General features: G+C 39.6%; 1 protein-coding gene across 7 annotated transcripts in view; it reads left to right on the forward strand.

Moving 5' to 3' along the window:
• The window catches only part of CCDC102B (coiled-coil domain containing 102B), a 305,511-nt gene that overhangs the window by 23,440 nt on the left and 263,206 nt on the right, over positions 1-18,865 (forward strand). For 6 of the 7 annotated variants that reach the window (XM_047828878.1, XM_047828886.1, XM_047828877.1 and 3 more), the window contains exon 3: positions 14,880-14,986. The gene's annotated coding sequence lies outside the window, so the exon portion shown is untranslated. Of the gene's footprint in view, positions 1-7,355; positions 7,930-14,879; positions 14,987-18,865 lie in introns of those variants that run through there. The other variant, XM_047828880.1, reaches the window with a different exon arrangement.

Raw genomic sequence — 18,865 nt, forward strand, 5'->3', positions numbered from 1 at the left:
AGGGAGGAATACACAACACATACTGGTTCTTTAATACATTAAAATCACAGATCTGGTTAAGTTGCTTTGAGAATTACCTGCGGTGAATAGGAACAGACAGGGAAGAGAAGATATTGTGATCCTAACCAAGGGAGAGGAAGGATGAAGTTCCAATCATAAGTTAGGAAACTTCGAGAAGACCTTTGAAAGAGGCAGTTAATTTATAAATTTCAATGGGGTTATAATGTTTTTTCCTAACAAAATATTAAGGATCTATCATTTTGTTTAGACTCTATCTTCTTTAAACTACTGATCACCTAGGAGCTAAGTTCTTCATAATTTGGCTTTGTCCAATGAATCCTTGTTCTCTTAAAGCAAAGTAATTTTGTAGGTGTTAAGGCATTCTGCATGTCAAGTACATCACGTACGTTACTATATAACTCTCATATCAACCTCAGCTGTTAGGAATCGGTAAAACCCTTTATAGACAAGTAAATTGAGATTTAGGGAATAATCTATAATACCTTGCCTAAAATCAGAATATACCTAAGAGGCCTTCCCGCCAATTACTTCTGTAAGTTCATTTATTAAAAATGAAATTTACACATGATGGCAGGTGTCTACTCCTTTGTGATATTTCCTTCATAAAAGCTAAGATTGTTTCCATCAGCCTGGAAGGACCTCTTTCAGGATTGAATTTTTGCTGGAAACAAGAATGGCGACATCTGCTGGAGGCACGTGTTTCAGCACCACACCTCTGGGTCTGAGAAACTGACTCATTTGACTCAAGTTCTGCCTTCATTTCCTAGCAGAGGTTACAGGTACACATGCAAATGGAAAAATAATGGAGTCCGTGCTCTACTTATAATAAAGATTTATTATGGAAAGAGACAAGTTCTTTGAGACAAGATTTTGAAAGACCCGAAAGCTTCTAGAATTATCTTTGCAAAGAAATCCGCAGGACTCAGAAGCTGAAAAAGTCAGAGAAAGCAGTTTGCACTGGTTGCCATAGTAGCAAAAGTAAGCCTGTCCTCCGGGAAGAACAGAGAATAGCTAGCTGCCCCCCAGGGAAGTAGATTTCAGGGCTCATTAAGAGGCCCCAGGTTACAGGAGATACCAAGCTCTGAAAAGACAAACAGCTGAAGAAGTGTCTGTCTGTAAGTGTGTTTATCACCAGAGGCGGCTTCGTCAGAGGGGTACAGATCAGCCAAAACAACAGGGCACCGGCGGATGCATTATTTTGAAGTCCAAACTACATTTTACTGTCGGCAGGAGGCAGTACGCTTTGAATGCCACAGGATGACAATAGCGAGAGATTACTGTCTTCACCTTGCTTAGGGAGAAATTTCACTCCATCACATATATTTAAACCACAAACAGGAATCCATAAATGCCAAGGGTTTTATGTGTGGTGACTCAAATGTCACAATTTTAAATCTATTTTAGATTTAAAGCAATACCTCCTAATTCAGTATTCTGAAAATGATCCCCTCCTTATATTCCTTTCAGACTTTTATAAATGTCAACCTTTCAAGATATTTTTTCAGAGCAAAGATCACAATCATTTAAGTACCTTTCCTGAAAGAAAGGCTCGATCATTTTAGTTAACTATTTTCTAGACATTTTTCATCTCATTATCCACAAGTGGGCAGGACAAAGAGTGAAAGGTATGAGTGATTACTTTATCTCCTTTCTCCTCAACCTACTGAATTTTCTAGAATTGGGAACTGAGTGTTTATGGATGTTTCTTCTTCTGCTTTTCTTTGGCATTTGGTGTTTTAGACCACACAATACTTCATATTGTTATGTAATCACTCTTCCCATATCTCTTGAAACAATTTATCTGAGTATTTCCTTTGTGAATGTTTATAATGTTTTCTTTACTTTTTAATAATGGTTTTTAAATTTTTTAATGCTTATTTTTAAGAGACAGAGAGAGAGAGACAAGAGTGTGAGCAGGGGAGGGGTAGAGAGAGAGGGAGACCCGGAATCCGAAGCAAGTTCCAGTCTGTGTGAGCTCTCAGCACAGAGCCTGATGTGGGGCTTGAACTCATGAACTGCAAAAGCGTGACCTGAGCCGAAGTTGGAGGCTTAACTAACTGAGCCACCGAGGCTCCCCTTTAATAATGTTTTAAGTAGAAAAATTTCTGAAGACTGGTATTATTGAAATGTATTTCTATAACCACATATTTAAAGGGACGTTTGTTTGGGTTTATCATTTTATGTCTGCAATTCTTTTCCTTAAAAACTAAAACCGTACTCCTCCTTGCTTACTTGCATCCACTCTCACTGTTTTGGGCGGTGCCCTGATCCTTGTTCCTTTGTAGGCAATCTGCTGTAACTCACCGTAAGCTTTGTCCATTTCTCTAGGTCTTTGATGTTTTTAAATTTCACAGTGGCATTTACAGGTATAGGGGTTTTGTTTGTTTGTTCTTTTAACGTATCCTCTTTGGCCTAACGGGAGACCTGGTGAGCAAACTCTAGTACACACAGCCTTGGCTTTCCTAAAGGACTCACTCTGCTTACCAGGTGTCCCCATTAATCTGTGGGTTTCCATTATGTCCGGGATCTCCAACAAGAAGTCCTTTCTTAGGCAAGTGAGATGTGAGATTCAGTATAAACTCACCAGTTAGAAACACCTAATGCTGTGAAGATTTGTGCTGCTCAGAATACTTCTAACTGAACACTTTTTCTGCAGAGATGGTCTTTTGGCAATTTTTTAATTCCATGCTTAAAACCTTGTGTTAGAGTGACATCACGTGGTAGTGTGAGGTTATGCAGGCAAGGCTTGTTAGCAAGATTATCTGTTCAATAAATAAGGTCAACTCCTCAGTGACTGGGAATACTTCTAAGTTATTTCATACAAAATACCACATTCTTTTATTTTATCACTGTACAATAGAATTGAATCAGATGGTAATTCTCAGCATTTTAAAATGCATGTTGTTGAAATAAGTATTCGGAGTAACAATTCCCCCCCCCCCCCCCGCCTTTTTTTCAAAGTTTTTATTTAATTCCGGTAAGTTAACATATAGTGTCAGATTAGCTTCAGTTGTACAATTTAGTGACTCAGCATTTCCATACAACACCTGGTGCTCATCACAGCAAGTGCACTCCGAAATCCCCATCACCTGTTTCACCCATCCCCCACCCACCTCCCCTCAGATTACCACCAGTTTGTTCTCTATAGTTAAGAGTCTGTTTCTTGGTTCACCTCTCCCTCTCTCCCTCTCCCTCTCTCCCTCTCCCTCTCTCTCTCTCTCCCTCTCCCCCCTCCTCCTCTCCATCTCCCCTTCTCTTCCTCTCCCTCTCTCCCCCTCTCCTCTCCCTCTCTCCTCTCTCCCTCTCTCCCTCTGTATCCGCCCCCCCCCCCTTCCCCTTTGCTCATTTGTTTTGCTTCTTAAATTGCACATATGAGTGAAAGGCTGTCCTAGCAAAAACAAAACTTCCTAGTGGATGTTATTTTTGAGAATTTTAAGCTTAAGCTTATTTAAAATTTAAATCCTAATCTTATAGTTTCCCACATTTTAAAAGAACTGTGAATTTTTATTTAATCATCAAGAGCAGTGATGATAAACTAAAATATTGAGCCAAGTAATAGGATCTGTAAAACAATAAGATCTCTCTTCGACCTAGAATGAATTAACCAGGCTAACATTAACTAACTATGAGCTAACATAAGACCTGTATGATTTAAATTGTGTATGTTTTTAGCATGGTGATCAAAACCATTATTAATGTATGTTTTACCAGGCATATCACTTAGCTTTGTGTCCTAAGGCTAGGAGTTCAGTCTTACAGAAACTTTTCTCGATGGCATGTTGCTAGTTATATGTGCACTGTTTCCTTCTTATACTTTTATTTTGATTTAAATTTTATCTAATTGTTTATAGAATATCGAAGACCAAACTTATACAAAACATCAAGTGTTTTAGGTTTGGTTCCTAGCAGAGCCTGAGGTGGGATTCTGTTTTGGTGATTTAGTGAGGGAGGGTTGTCCAGAGAGTGCACTGGGGGACTCGGAACAGGAGAAGGGAATCCAGATCAGCACAAATGTGGTCTTAGCTGGAGACTTGATTCAGACTGATCCCAGAGGAAAGCTCTAGAGCAATGCCGTCCAGAAGAAATATAGTAAATATGTTGCATGCCACATATTTAATTTTAAACTGTCTAGTAGCCACATTTAAAAAGGTAAAAAGAAACAGATGGTTTACAACATTTTGTTTAAACCAATACATCCAAAGTATTGTCATTTGAGCATATCAATATTAAACATTGATGAGATATCTTACATTCATTTTTCATACTAACTTGTCGAAATCCAATGCATATCTCATTTCATCCGTTCAGTAACTGCTAGTCGCACTGTGTATTCAACAGCCAGTTCTAGAGCGTCAGTTGCACAAGAGTTGACCCCATCTTGTGCCAAAGGAGTAAAATTTTGTATTCCCATTTCAGTCAGTTATTGGCTCTAACATGCCCTTAGAGAGTTCGCAAGAGTAGCCCGGAAGGTGCAGTGGCTCCCATTTGGCTGGGGGTAATTCTCAAGAGAAGGTGTCATCTGTGAGTTTTGCTATCTGGGGGGTGGCTGCACCTGCCATAAAGAGGACCTAGGCATCCAACAAAGTATTCACCATAGTCCCTAGCACTGCTCACATACACTTGCTTCTCACGTCAAGTTCTTTCAGTGCAGGCTATGACTCTCTAGGATTCTAGTTGTTTCCATTTTCTGGGATAACTGCAAGAGGAGAGTAGAGGGGCCAGTGACAGCCTCTGCTGCAGAGTTGGCCCCAGTATTATAGCTTATACTCCAGGGGGTCAAGCCAGCTTTCGCAAACATTCATGGATGACCCAGTGAGATGCACCTTTCTTGAGTAGGCATGATTGAACCAGGGATTACATTTCTTCTTCACAAGAGACCCTAATGTCACTAAATAGAATCCACCTGCAACGCAATCCAGGAAATAGCAGAAATATGGGGCTCTAAGGGGAAGTAGGAATGAAGAGGTTTCGAATATGGTGAACTGAAGAGAATTGCATGACAAACAAGACTGGGAACAGGATTGTCAGAGTTGAAATGTCTCAACTTTTCAGGAAGGCAGGTATGTTCTATTTATGGCCATCCTGAAGAAAGAGAAAGAACCCCTACCCAGAATTTAGTCAACGTGTTAAGAGTGATGACACCATATACATGCAGAACAGATGTGAAAAGTTTACCACTCACATAACAAGGAGGCTCTGTAGTAGTTCCAAAAATGGCTTGAGAGAGCAGGGGAAGGAGACTGGCCAATGAGGGTAAGGCAAAGCAGCGGTTCCTACAGGTGGTTTGAAGGTCCCATTGGTGTCAAAGAATGGAGCATCTGGGCCTTCTTACCTGCTTTTCCAGGTATTGGGTAGGAGGTAAACGGGGGAGGGGAGAGATTTAAAATGGCCAGCAATGAGAGCTCAAAGCTGGAGTCAGGCTATGTATTTGTTTGCTAGAACCTGCTACAACAAATGACCATAAACAAAGGGCTTAAAATGAAAGGAATGTATTGTCTCACAGTTCAGAGACTGGAAATCTAATATTAAGATGTCTGCAGGGTTGGTTTCTTCTGGAAGCTTTGAGGGAAAATCAGTTTCATGCTTCTTTCCTAGCTTCTGGTGATGGCTGGCAGTTCTTGGCACACTCCCCAGGTGATGGATGCCTCACTCCAATCTCTGCCTCTGCCCTCACAGGGTGTCCTGCCTGCACGTCTGCCTCCTCTTGTAAGGACACCAGTCCTGTTGGAGCAAAGATCCATCCTACTCTAGTATAACCTCCTCTTAACTTGAATTTCAATTACTTTTGCAAAGATTCTATTTCCTAGTAAGGTCACATTCATGGATATCAGGGATTAGAATTTAAGCTTGTTTTTTTTTTTGACATACAATTTAACCCTCAACAGACCACTAAATTCCATATGCCACTCTTTGACAGAAGAGATTTGTGCCTGGATATCAGGTAAACATAACAGCAGAATTAACTTCTTGATGGCTAATTTCTCCTTACTGTTAAGTTTAAGCTAATTGGTCATGGACCACTGTCACAGATTGATGGGTGTTCTGGGAGGGCTGAAAGCAATAATATTCTCCATCTACTTTTCTTCCCTGAAAGCCATTGAGTTTCTCCTGAGATCTTTGGCATCACTAAGTATTGGTAATATGAACAAAATGTTGCCTACTCAACTGCTTTAGGGGCTGCAGATTACTTTGCTTTCTAAATTTGCTGGGTGTTGGGACAGTGTAGTGATAATCTTTGGACTCTTTAGAAAAGAGACTGTAGGATTAAGGATACTTACAACTGGTCTGTAATAGCTCCATCTTTATTTCTAGAGATGCCTGGATGTCTGGCTTTGACTCTTGGCCAAGAGAAGGGTAGTAAAATTGATAATGTGTGCTGTTCAAATTCTGACCCTTAGGGCCAGTTTGTTTGCTTCTGATTTCCAACTAGCACAATGGTTTAGACAACCCGGTCTGACTATGTGATCAGAGGTACCTTAAAAATCTCCCTCGGAACTTCTGCTTTGAGCTGCCCAGAAGCCTACAGTCAAACACACACCTTGGTGGTTCAGTCCAGAGATCGTGTCAGTTTGCCAACAAGTACCCTGGGGAGTTAGCACCTAGATGTCTTTCAAAGCCTCCTTGCTTTCCTGTACTCCATTGTCTTTCTCTTAATGAATCATATCCTTGTAAATAAGTGCCTTGTGTAAGTGAGCAGTGTGGAGTCATGTCTTTTCAGGTATCTGGTCTTTTGAAATCTTTGCAGAGGCTGATCGAAGACTTGAGATTGGCACAGCTTTTGAGGCCTGAAGGCACTTTAGTGCTTTCAGGAAGCGATTCTCCAGCCTGCTTCTGCTGAAAGAACCTCAGATCTCCCCAGTGAGTAAACATCTTGTTTTAGCTGAGACTGAGCAGAAAAAAAAAAAACCTGGGGAGAAACAAAATTAATTTCTTTGAACTTCTGTAAGTACAAGACATTTTTATGGAGTTTTAATTGTTTTGGATTTGAAGTGTTTGACCTTGAAAACTTTTAGCATTTGCATTTAGTTCATCCTGGAAATCTTATTAATAAGAAACCGTCTTCAATATGTGGAGCAATTCTATATTGTAGGGCTTTTATTATGAGAGTACCTTTATGAAACTTATTATTGGAATATCTTGTTGATGTCATTTAGTTTCCTTGAAGGTCTTCTGATATGCTCCGTTGAATTACTTACTGAACACAATCTGCATAGGAAATAGAATGGAAAAGTAATGTTCAGTCTTGGTGGAACACTCATCTTGGAGTTAGTATCTTCTTGTGCCTGATTTCAGATCATTATAAAACAAATTCAACACTAATATCTATTGGACTGTGAAGGTTTTGTAACACACCTGAAAATGGGCATTCCTCTCATGAGAGTTGGGTTTTATGTTCGCTCCTCTTAAATTTGGACCTTTTTTAGTGATTTTGTGTGAAGACTAGAATGCAGCAGAAGTCAAGTCCCTAAATCTTGGGTCTGGGTCAGAAAAAGCTACGGAGCTTCCATCTGGTTCTCTCAGGACACTTGTTTTGGAGCCTTGAGCAACTGTGTAAGAAGTCCACCCACACTGAGATGTCCAAGATATGAAGAAGCCCAGAGCATGTGGATTGGCCGTGTATAATGCTCCAGCCAAGGGCACCAGCTGAGGTCTTGTGCAATAGCTTCAACCTAGTATCAGTTATTGAACATGTTTGTGAAGACTCCTCCTCCAGATGATTGTCCACCTGTCCACCCCCAGCCATCACATTGAAGGCCCAGAGAAACTGGAGCAGAGACAGGACACTTGCACCGCATCATTCTATAAATACTGAACAATTGTTGGTGTGTACTGTGTTTCAAAGGATTAGCAACTATAAGCAGCAAGTCAACTCAGAAGTCTTAATGACGGAGCAGCAGCTGGCATTAGGTATACAACCTAAGGGCACCTAGGGGCTCAGTCCGTTGAGCGTCTGACTTCAGCTCAGGTCACGATCTCACAGTCTGAGTTTGAGCCCCACGTCGGGCTCTGTGCTGACAGCTTCAAGCCTGGAGCCTGCTTCGGATTCTTTGACCCCCTCTCTCTTGGCCCCTCCCCTGCTCTCACTCTGTCTCTCTCTCAAAAATAAACAAACATTAAAAAAAATGATGTACAACCTATTGAAAACTGAAGCAGGAAACTCTGATTGACATTTGGTTTCTTCCTCGAGAAGAACAGTCAAAACCTGATTGACCATGGGGTTGGCCCTGTGGCTTAAGGGCATGAAAAGTTGAGCAAAGTTGGGGACAGACCTATCCTTCCCCGCTTCTGAGTCAGGAGGAGAGGTACCATCACCATTCTCGGATCTTCTATCTTTTCAGTGACTCCCTCAGAGGTAGGGAAGTAGTGATGTTCTTGTTGGAGATTTGAGAAGAAATGGGATATTTGTTGCAGCTCATATCCTCTGCTTTCCTCTTTGGAAGCCAGCCTGACCAGAGGCAGCACACATTTCCTGCTCCTTTGGCCATGGCCTACGCTTACGGGGTCAGGAGAGCACGTAGTGTTCTGGCTTTTTCTGCGACTAGGACTAAGTCTCCAGGTCACGTAGCTTATCCCCTACTGCCCCCACTTCTGTGTGCTATCTCCCACACACAGAAGATGATGTTTTGTCCTCCAAAGGTCTTATTCCTGACTTCATTTTTATTTTGTTCAGAACTCAGGTAGGGGTGAGGAGTGGCACGCATTGGGCTTTCTTAAGATGCTAAGACAATTCCTCTGTGTATATCATACACTCAGTCATATTATTTATGCTGTCGTGTGAGCTACTAACACAGGACAGAGTAAACCTCTGATGTTTTTACTAACTTAGAGAAAATTAATATATATGTATTATATATATTTTTATGTATATCATATATAAATCATATCACATATAAATATATCATATATAAATATATATCATAAATATATATATTTATGATGCGACATCTTGTCCTAATCCTTAGAAATGGAGTCCAGATGCTTGGAAACCAGTCTGTCAATATATTACTACCATACTAAGAGCTTCTTCAAAATAACTGAACTTTGTGTAATTTCTGGACCCATAGAGTTACCTTACTTTAACTATTTGTGAATATAATTCACCACTTGAAGAAGTGATGAGACATTTAGAAATTACTAAAGAGATACTTTAAGTGTTTTCCTCTGAGAATCCTATTCTATCATAAAGAAGTTTCAAAGGGCTATTGGATGATTTGTTTTGTTTTGTTTTTTCAGAAAACAATCTTATACAATGTGATATGCTTCTTTTCTAATCCAAACCATCCTGGGATTGCACAGAGGAATGACAAAGTCCCTGGTCATAAAATTTCTGAGGAACACTGATGCCTTTGGAACTAGCAATCACCCAATCTTCTTGTTCTTAAGAAAAATACAATCTTGAAGCATTTACTTCTGTAGGCAGAAATTTCTTTCTGAAATTCTTTTTCTGAGTTTTTGGTTTTATACTCCAGTCTTGTGAATATTAGCCCTTAAATTAGCTGCTTATTTTTTTCTCTTCAGTCCCATAAAATCTACCATTACAATGGTAATGTAAATACCATTACAAGGTTTTCAATTTTTTTAAAAAGTCAATTATTGTTATGTTTGGTTCTGCCTTAAAGGTTAACCTTAAATAACTTATATCAGCTTTACTGAGGAATAACTGATATACTGAAATATTTATATATTTACATATTTAATATGTACAATTTAATGAGTTTGGACATAGACAAATGCCCATGATATGAGCACCATGATCAAAGGAAGAGATTTATCCATATCTCTCAGTTTCCCCTGCTCCACCATGTTTTGTTGTTGTTTTTAGTGTTAAGGACACTTCCCATGAGATCTGCCCTCTTATGAATTTTGGAGGGCACAATAGTACACTGTCAACTATAGGCACTATGTTGTACAGCAGATCTTTAGAGCTTATTCATCTTGCATAACTGAAACTATATCCATTGAACAGTTCCCCACTTCTCCCAGCCCCCGTCCCCTGGAAACTGCCATTCTATTCTTTGCTCCTATGAGTTTGACTATTTTAGATACCTCCTCGAAGTGGGATCATGCAGTATTTGTCCTTCTGTGACTGGCTTATGTCATTTAGCATAATGTCCTCCAGATCCATCCTTGTTGACTGAACATTTTACGTAAATTTTATGTACTTCAGTCTGAAAATTGTCCTTGAATTGTCTTGTCTTTCATAAGCTGCACTAGCCTTTTTTCCCCCCCAAAGCACAAGCAATTCTGAAGTGCCACATTATTGATATCAGTCAAGGGCCAGCAGTCTTCAAAGGGGGTAATTTGAGCGGTTTAAAGAGAAATTGCAAAGGTTTTGTCAAGGTATAATGGACCCAACAAGAGATAATGTGTGATTCAGGAACAAACCAATCACAGTGGAGTGGCATTCCCACTCACAGTTAGACGGAGGAAAGGGAGGGGTTACACAGGACCCAAAGGAAAGTAGCTTAGTGGAGGAGACTTCATGAAAGGAACTGTGGTCATCGGTGGAAGGTCACATAGCCAACACGTGCTGACCCCGCCGCCAGGGGAAACTGGGGACATCAGTGGTTTTTGACTTCCCAGCTTCGACTCATGCTTCTTATTGAATGAACCCAACAGGAAGCCAGAGAGCAAGTGAGTTTGATGTAGACCATGAATGTCAGTTTCCTGAGACACAGAGCAGGTACAATGGAGACAGGGGAAGCGAGAGGGGGAAAATGTCTAGCACAATTATCAAAGATCCCAGGAGAAATATTCACTTTTCAACTTTCCAGATTTTCATTTTATTCGGTCTTTTACTCAGCAAATAACTACTGAGTGCCTAATGATGAGATAGGGGATGTGAATCAGGAGATAAAAGACAGTGTATGTGTTCGGGGATTCTATGGTTTAGTGAGGGAGTTAGGATACAAAAAGGAAAATTATAATACTGGGAAATACACCTTAAAAAATAAACCTTTTTGTAAAAGCAGGTCCACCTCTACTGAGGTGCTCAGCACTGCTTTGGAGGAGTAGATGGAACATGAGGACAGGTTTTCTGGAGGATATGCCTGTGATGGAACCGGGAGGAACCGGGACTTATCTGTGTGAAGGGTGTGGAGAATCATACTCCAGGAGGTTGAGAAACGTGCAGTTGCTCAGAAACCTTAAGTAGTGTGGAGCTTTACAGGAATATTTTGGCAGAGACAGCTCTCTATTTCTTTACTAACAATTTTTGTCGCTGTCATGGTGCACCGTGTGCTGGAAACGCATGCATACGCACGTACACGCACATGCCTCCCAGGTTTACTTTCAGCTAAGTGGGTCCTTGATATCAGCCGAGACGGTTACAAGAGGTAGGCTCTGAAAGATTAATGAGATAAGTCATGCATTCAACAGTAACCAGAAATAACAGATTTAATCACGGGAGAACTCTAGGTGTTGGAACTCACAAATACAGAATATGAGAAATATAAATACAAAATGTTTAAAGTAATAAAGGATACATTTAAAGCCATGGTTATACAGTGAGGGATTTGAACATAAAAGGTTGAAAACGAACATTCAAATGGAACTTCTATAATTGAAATTTAAATAGCCATTCATATAAAAACTCCGTGAACAGGTTGAATAGCAGATTAGACGCAGTTGGAAAAATGATCTGTGAACTCAGGGCTCAGAACCATGTACACATAATGGTAAGAAGATAAACCTGAGAGAGAGGCAAGGAGATAGGAAACATGTAGTAATGACTAATTGGAGTGCTAGAGGAATGGAGAAGAGAGAATTGTTAAAGAATTGCAGAGTATTTACAGAAAAATTAAGAAGAGAAATCCATAATCCAAGGAGCAGAATATAATTTTTTACTGTGGGAAAATACATATATAATGAAATTCACTTTCACTGTTTTAAAGTGTACAATTCAAGTGGCATTGGATACATTTACCATGTTGTGTTAGAGTAGTAAAACATCCTAGTAAGGCTCTGAAAAGGTCATTTTAAAGTTTGTATAAGATTTACAAGGAGGGGTGCCTGGGTAGCTCACTCGATTAAGTGTCTGACTCTAGACGTCGGCTCAGGTCATGATCTCATGGTTTAGGAGTTTGAGCCCTGCGTCAGACTCTATGCTGACAGTGCAGAGCCTGCTTGGGATTCTCTCTCTCCATCTCTCTCTGCCCCTCCCCTGCTCTCCCTCTCTCTGCCTCTCTCAAAAGAAATAAATAAACTTAAAAGATTTAGAAAGAATAATGTGATAGTAATATAGTTATATAATGTAAATAGTTGTTTACAGTCATTTAAATTTTTAAACAAAGAGCAAAATTAATGTTACATGTATTCAGGTTTATTCTCACAAAACACAATATTCTAACAAAGAGAAATTAATTACCATAAAAAAGATGCACAAGCATCTTTAAGATCATTATTTTAGTATATTGAATTGAGAATTCCATTTGAGATTCAAGTTATAATTATTATACTTGTCTATAATTTTAAGAATAAATAAAAATTAAAATGGTGGTACTTACTTACCTAATCACTTATTTTGGGAGACTGACATTTTTAGGACTCTTTTTGAGGTTTGCCAATCATCAATATGCAATTTAAACTATCAGGCTAATTTATTACAGCTGGTAACCACAATTGAGCACGTTACAAATCCGTACTGTATTGGGATTCTACAGTGATTTATATCTGAGGAGGAAGACTTTTTTTTTAAGGTTCATTTATTTATTCTGAAGAAGAGAGTGTGCGCATGCACAGGGGAGGGACAGTGAGAAGGAGAGAGAGAATCCTAAGCAGTCAGTGCAAAGCCCCATGCGGGGCTCGAACCCACGAACTGAGAGGTCATAATCTGAACCTAAACTAAAGTCTGACACTTACCTGACCAAGCCACCCAGGCTCCCTGAGAAGAAAGACTTTAAAGATTGAAATTGTTGATTTTCCATTGCATGATGGGGCAAGGGCCCTGTTTCCTGCTTAAAGGACTATTCTTAAACCAGCAAAGATGGATTTTATTATCACAGGGACAAGAGTTGCTCCCCTGATGGGCGCTTTCTCCAAGGGCTATTCAGCTACAAAATTCACTTTTGGTCTCACCAAGCTCATGCTCTCTTTCTGGAAAAGGACGAGCAGCTAGTGACTATCACTTAAGAAAACCTTCCTGTACCTGAGCATTTACAATCATGGCATTATTCTCTGTCTCTTATCCAGAGTCATGAAACTGAATGTCTTATTGGTCTCCTATTCTCTTTTGTTACTGATTACCTTCCTTTGGACACTGCCAACTTTTATAACTTATTTGGCAGGTGGCTACTAAATGAAAATATGAATGAAAGAACTTGGCTAAAATAGCAAAAACAAAAGTTCAGTGAGGGGAGGTTTGGTGCTTTTATTAAATGCAAGGTAAATATGCTTAAATGATTTATTTTTCCTGCTTTAAAATGTCATGTTGTCTGTACTCTCAGAGTCCATGAATATAATTGTATATACTAACAATCATTTCTGGCTTAATGTAATTAATATTCATTATATTAATAATATGCAATGAACATATGAGACACAGTGTTATTATTCCCGGGTAGCTTTCAAGCTTAAGGGGGAAATGTGCCTAAAGAATTCATTAGAATCACCATAACATGCAATAGAGGTGATTAGAGAGGCATAATTTTAATTGGGATAAAGAGAAATTAGGTAAAATTTAAAGATGGACTTGATAAGTATGTTTTTCATACACACAGAGGGGATGAAAGGTATAGTCGAGTGGGGGGAGAAGAACCAAGGGCAAAGGTGTGCGAAGTTTGATGTGTGTTAATATCAAATAGAGAATAACGTACACTAGGCAAACTGTAAGTTAGAAATGAGGATGAGTCAAGGGTAAGTTCACTCTTACCTCAGTAAGTTCACTGAGGAAAGAATATGTGTTCCCATTGGGAAATTAAGTAAGTAAGTGTCTTTAGAGCATAAGGAATTGGAAGAGGGTGGTGAGAGCTGTCACTAAAACCAACATTACATGAGATGTTGAGGACGTTGGACTTGACTTGATAAATAATGGAGAACCATTGAAGGTTTTTAAGCAAGAGAATAACCGGTAAGGCTTACATTATCACTAGATTGCTGTGGAGCAGTATGTACAGGAATTTATTGGGGTTACTACCAGAGTGAGTTCAGTACCCGATATGGGAAAAAATGAAGTTGAGTTCTTACCTCACATCTTTAAAAAATTCCAGGTAGATTACAGGTATTCATAAAGAAGCCAAACTTCAAACAAACAAACAGACAAAACCAACCAACCAAACAAAAATAAACTAAAACTAAGATTCTTAGATGTTGTATCTGTACAGAAGGGTAGGATTTCTTAAACAAGACATAAAAATCTCCAATCAAAAAGAAAATATTGATAAATGTATTCCACATTTTCAATAATTAAAAAGTTGACAGCACCCTCTACTAGTCAACTCAGTAGTGACTTAAGCATTTTGTTTTCACAGTTCTAGAGGGTGGGAAGTACAACATAAAGGTGTAGGCTCAGTTCCCCAATGAGGGCTCTCTTTCTGGCTTGCAGATGGCCACCTTCTCCCATCTTCTTACAGTTCAGAGAGAGAGCAAGCAAGTTCCTGGTGTCTTTCTTCTAAGGGCACGAATCCCATCATAAGGGTCCCACCTAATGATTTCATCTAAATCTAATGACTTCCCAAAGGCCCCATTTCCAAATGTTATTATACTCAGGGTTAGGGCTTCCATATATGGTTTTTGGGGGAATGCAATTGAGTCCATAGCACATCCTGTTTTCTATTTTTTGCCTCTCACTCTCTCTGTCCCTACACTTGCTCCTGGAATCATTCCCCGATAACCTAACTGCCCCCAAACTTTTGTCTCAGACTCTGTTTTTAACAGGAACCCAGACTAAGGAGTTGGCATTGGAAATCAGACTGAGGATGGGATTGAGGATCTCACTGGCCAATAGGCAAGAAGACTGTGGCGAGTGGTAAGTGAAACCTGTGAGTCAATGAGAGGCAAGTTCTGTTCTGGGAACTGACAGGAGTTATGGCTACGGTGCTGCAGGGCTGAGACCAAGAACTGAGGCTGGAGAAGTAGAATGGGGTTAGATTATGCTGGTCCTTGCAGGACATCTGGAACAGTTTGGTCTTTCTCCTAAAGCAAACGGGAAAGCAGTGACATATTTTAAGCTGTGGAAACAATATGGTCATATTCGCATTGAACATATCAGCATGATGGACACACTAGAAAGTGGGGGGTAGATGGTTATGAATAGGTGTCGGACAATGAGTGTAGAGGCTATTGCACTAGTACAGGTGAGAGCGGGTGAGAGTTTGGACTAGGAGATTGAAAGCAAAGTCCATAGGAACCTTTCCTGGAATTTTAAACAGAACATTTCTGCATTTAATGGAGGATTTGACCAGTTGACTATAGTGGCATCTCTGAATACTCCTTTGAATGACTGTCTGATAATTTCACCAAAAGAAAAAAAAAAAAGTCTTGTTAAAACTCATGATTTCCTCAATTTTCTTTACTTTTCAATCCATTCGGTACAATACAAGGAAAACAATTCGCATATTTTCCCATTCCAAACAGTAGCTGTATGTTTAACAGGCAACTCAATGGCAGCAACACTAAACCAGCTGGGGGTCAGCCAATGTAGGCCAGTCTAGGCTAAGGCTGTTCTGTGGTTTCTGCTCCAATATGTGGGTCTAGCTGGGCTCAGACCGCCTCCGGGGCGGGGCTCAGGTACAATCCAGGAGGAATTCTGAGGTGTAAGCTCCAGCTGTGGCAACTATCTAGGGAAAGCCCTTTCCATGACAATGCCAGAAGCTCAAGGGAAATAGCTCATACATCTGAGACTTAAAACTGTCAAAGTGCTGCTTCTCCACATATTCCACTGGGCAAAACAAGTTGCATGGTGAAGACTAATCCAAGGAGATTGGGGGAAATGTACTCCACCTCTACGAAGCCAGCACAGGGTTGGGGAAGCATACTCCTACTTCAGAAGAGGGGAGAATTGTGGCTAATAATTCAACCTGTTGTAAAAACTAAACTAGATCATAGTCTCCCCAACCAAACCTGGAAGCTTTTTGACAATTCCTTTCACCCCAGTCCTTCCCCAACTACTGAGTCAGAAGTAGTTCCTTTGTGTCTACATTGCTCTTAAAGGGACGGTTGATTGATATATATATATATATATATATATATATATATATATATATATATATATACACATTTTTTTACAAGGACGCCTATGTCATTTTGTAAGGCTTTTCTCAAGTGCAAAATTGTAGTGACATTTGGGAAACCAAATAAATTTTGATTCATAAGGCCCAGGCTTTGTAGAAAGCAGAAAGGATTTTCTGTAATTTTTAAAAGTCCAGTTTTAAAAATTATGAGCCAAGCCCAGAGTATTGAATGTAGTTTTATACTACCAAAGGAAAAATATTTGATATTATAAAATACTTATTGCTTTACCATGAATGAAAGAAAAAGTTGAGTCAGTAGGTTAGAAGGGATGGTTCTGAAGGGACCTAACCGGTATCAGTGCTGGTAGGTTAAGAAAGTTAAGTGGGGAAGTGATAGATTTGGAGGATTCATAGGTCGGATTTAATGCCTGACCTTTCAGATTTGTGCCAAGAGGAAAAACATAAAATCTGTTTAAATTATCAATGGCTAAGGGATGGTGTTTTGTCAAATGGGCCTGAAGTTAGCCTTGTAGAATTTGATATACTCCAGGGTGGAGTGGTCAAAGTAGACAAGAGTGCCCAAGCATTCTAAAGGGGAGAAGTCTTTAGAAGACACCTTGAGTCAGAATGAGAAAAGGTAGAATGTATGACAAGTGAGGATGGGACTAATGATACCTGTAGCAGGTCCCACTTCTAAATGCCTAAAATCATCCAGGATGTGGAATGTCAGGGTACAAGATAGTGATGACTAGAGAGGGCTCAAGGGTGAGGTGTTCACCTTCCCATTCAGATGAATGCAAGTCTCATGCCCTTGATGACTGGCTCTTTACCTCTGAACCCTGGGAGATAACTCCTATTTAAAAAAAGGAAAGGAGGGACGCCTGGGTGGCGCAGTCGGTTAAGTGTCCGTCTTCAGCCAGGTCACGATCTCGCGGTCCGAGAGTTCGAGCCCCGCGTCAGGCTCTGGGCTGATGGCTCAGAGCCTGGAGCCTGTTTCTGATTCTGTATCTCCCTCTCTCCCTGCCCCTCCCCCGTTCATGCTGTGTCTCTCTCTGTCCCAAAAATAAACAAACGTTGAAAAAAAAATTTAAAAAAAAATAAAAAAATAAAAGAAGGAAAGGAGAAGGAGGTTTGAAGAAATCTTGAATACATTTTTTAATGGTTGTGTCACATGGGGCAAGCTTGAAAAACAGGGGTGATGGGAGTGCTTTCTCTGCAGAATGACGAGGTGTTATCAGGGGAGCTCTGCAGACAGGTGGCTGTGAACACATCTACCAACAGAATACATTTTCAACCTGAAAGTGACTGTTACCTTAAATTGCGAAAAATCAGAGCCTTCTGCCCTCAGTGAAAATAAGGGTCAAAATTGAGGTCACCTAGAAGTTGAACTGATTCATCAAAACGATGGAAATTTGCATTTTTGCACGGACGAGTTATTAGTCTGAAACATAAACACACACATATCATTTTGAAATAAGAACTCTCAAGATGCTTCATTCTTAAATGTCTGGTTAGAGTCTCTTAAGGTAAATCGGTCTCTTCTGTTTTGTAATGTTGTAGAATTGTTGTTTCACCTGCAGTTGTTTTGATATTTATTGTTCCAGTTCTACATATATGAAAGGTTAGAGATTAAGTAAAAAAACACAATCCAATGTAATGAGCAGAATAAAATTCTTCTCCGCTGATTTTGGCCAAAGATCCAAGAGTTCTTGACTGCAAATTTGAACGCACCGGCCTATCAAAGTCACAGACCACCAGAGCCTTGTACACAATCTAGTACCATTCAACAGAATGAAGACTTGTTCACTCAAATGGATTTATTTTACTATTTTTTGTTGCCAGCAAAAGGTGAAATGGAAAGTTTGAAATATGCCTGAAAATCTGGTCAGCATCAGCAGCCAAACCAGATAATTAGGACAAAGCCATACTCAGCACCATATTCTTAGAATTTGTAGAGTACAAATTATCTGCAGCTGTGAATAACTTCTAATATTTAAGCAATGGGTAAAAATTTTACTTTTTGACCCGAACTGTCTGGCTTGGCTCTCTCCATAGGCATTATGGCCAACTTTCCATTTTGCTTTGTACTTTACAGGCGTGGGCAAAATCTGGACAGTTAAGAAGCTGAGTAATTTTTTCTTAATTTGGTAAAATAAAGCAAAACTACTTAGCAGGTCATTTATTATTCATTGCTATACACTATCTCTTGATAAATGGTTTAAATAATCAAAGTATTAATTTTATGTTTATTTATAAATTGAGATTTAGAAATAATTTGTCTAGTCCAAGGAAAGAAGGAATGTTAACACTGGAGTATAGCCAGATTTTTCTTGGTCATTATAAACAAACTAATTAAAAGAATAGGTTTAATATTTTTGGGGGGAGAACTAGCTGGTACACATTCCTGGAGAGTTCGATAGTTTTACAGAAAAATTTCTGAAGAAAGGAATACAAAGGAGATGCAAAATACATTAACATTTTTTCAATAGAGAAAGAGACCGAACTGGTATGAGTCTGGAAAAGGGAGTTAAAGCTTTTTGGTAAGTGGGAAAGGGCAATTGGACATTACAGAGTTCTGATTCCTGGGATATGGACCATGAAAGGTGGAATCTAAAAGAAAAATTGCAAAGTGAAGGAAAGGACTGAATGAATATCAGCACGTGCTCAAAGAATAT

Source organism: Prionailurus viverrinus, chromosome D3 (genome assembly GCF_022837055.1).
Source record: "Prionailurus viverrinus isolate Anna chromosome D3, UM_Priviv_1.0, whole genome shotgun sequence".
In the NCBI taxonomy this organism is placed as follows: Eukaryota; Metazoa; Chordata; class Mammalia; order Carnivora; family Felidae; genus Prionailurus; species Prionailurus viverrinus.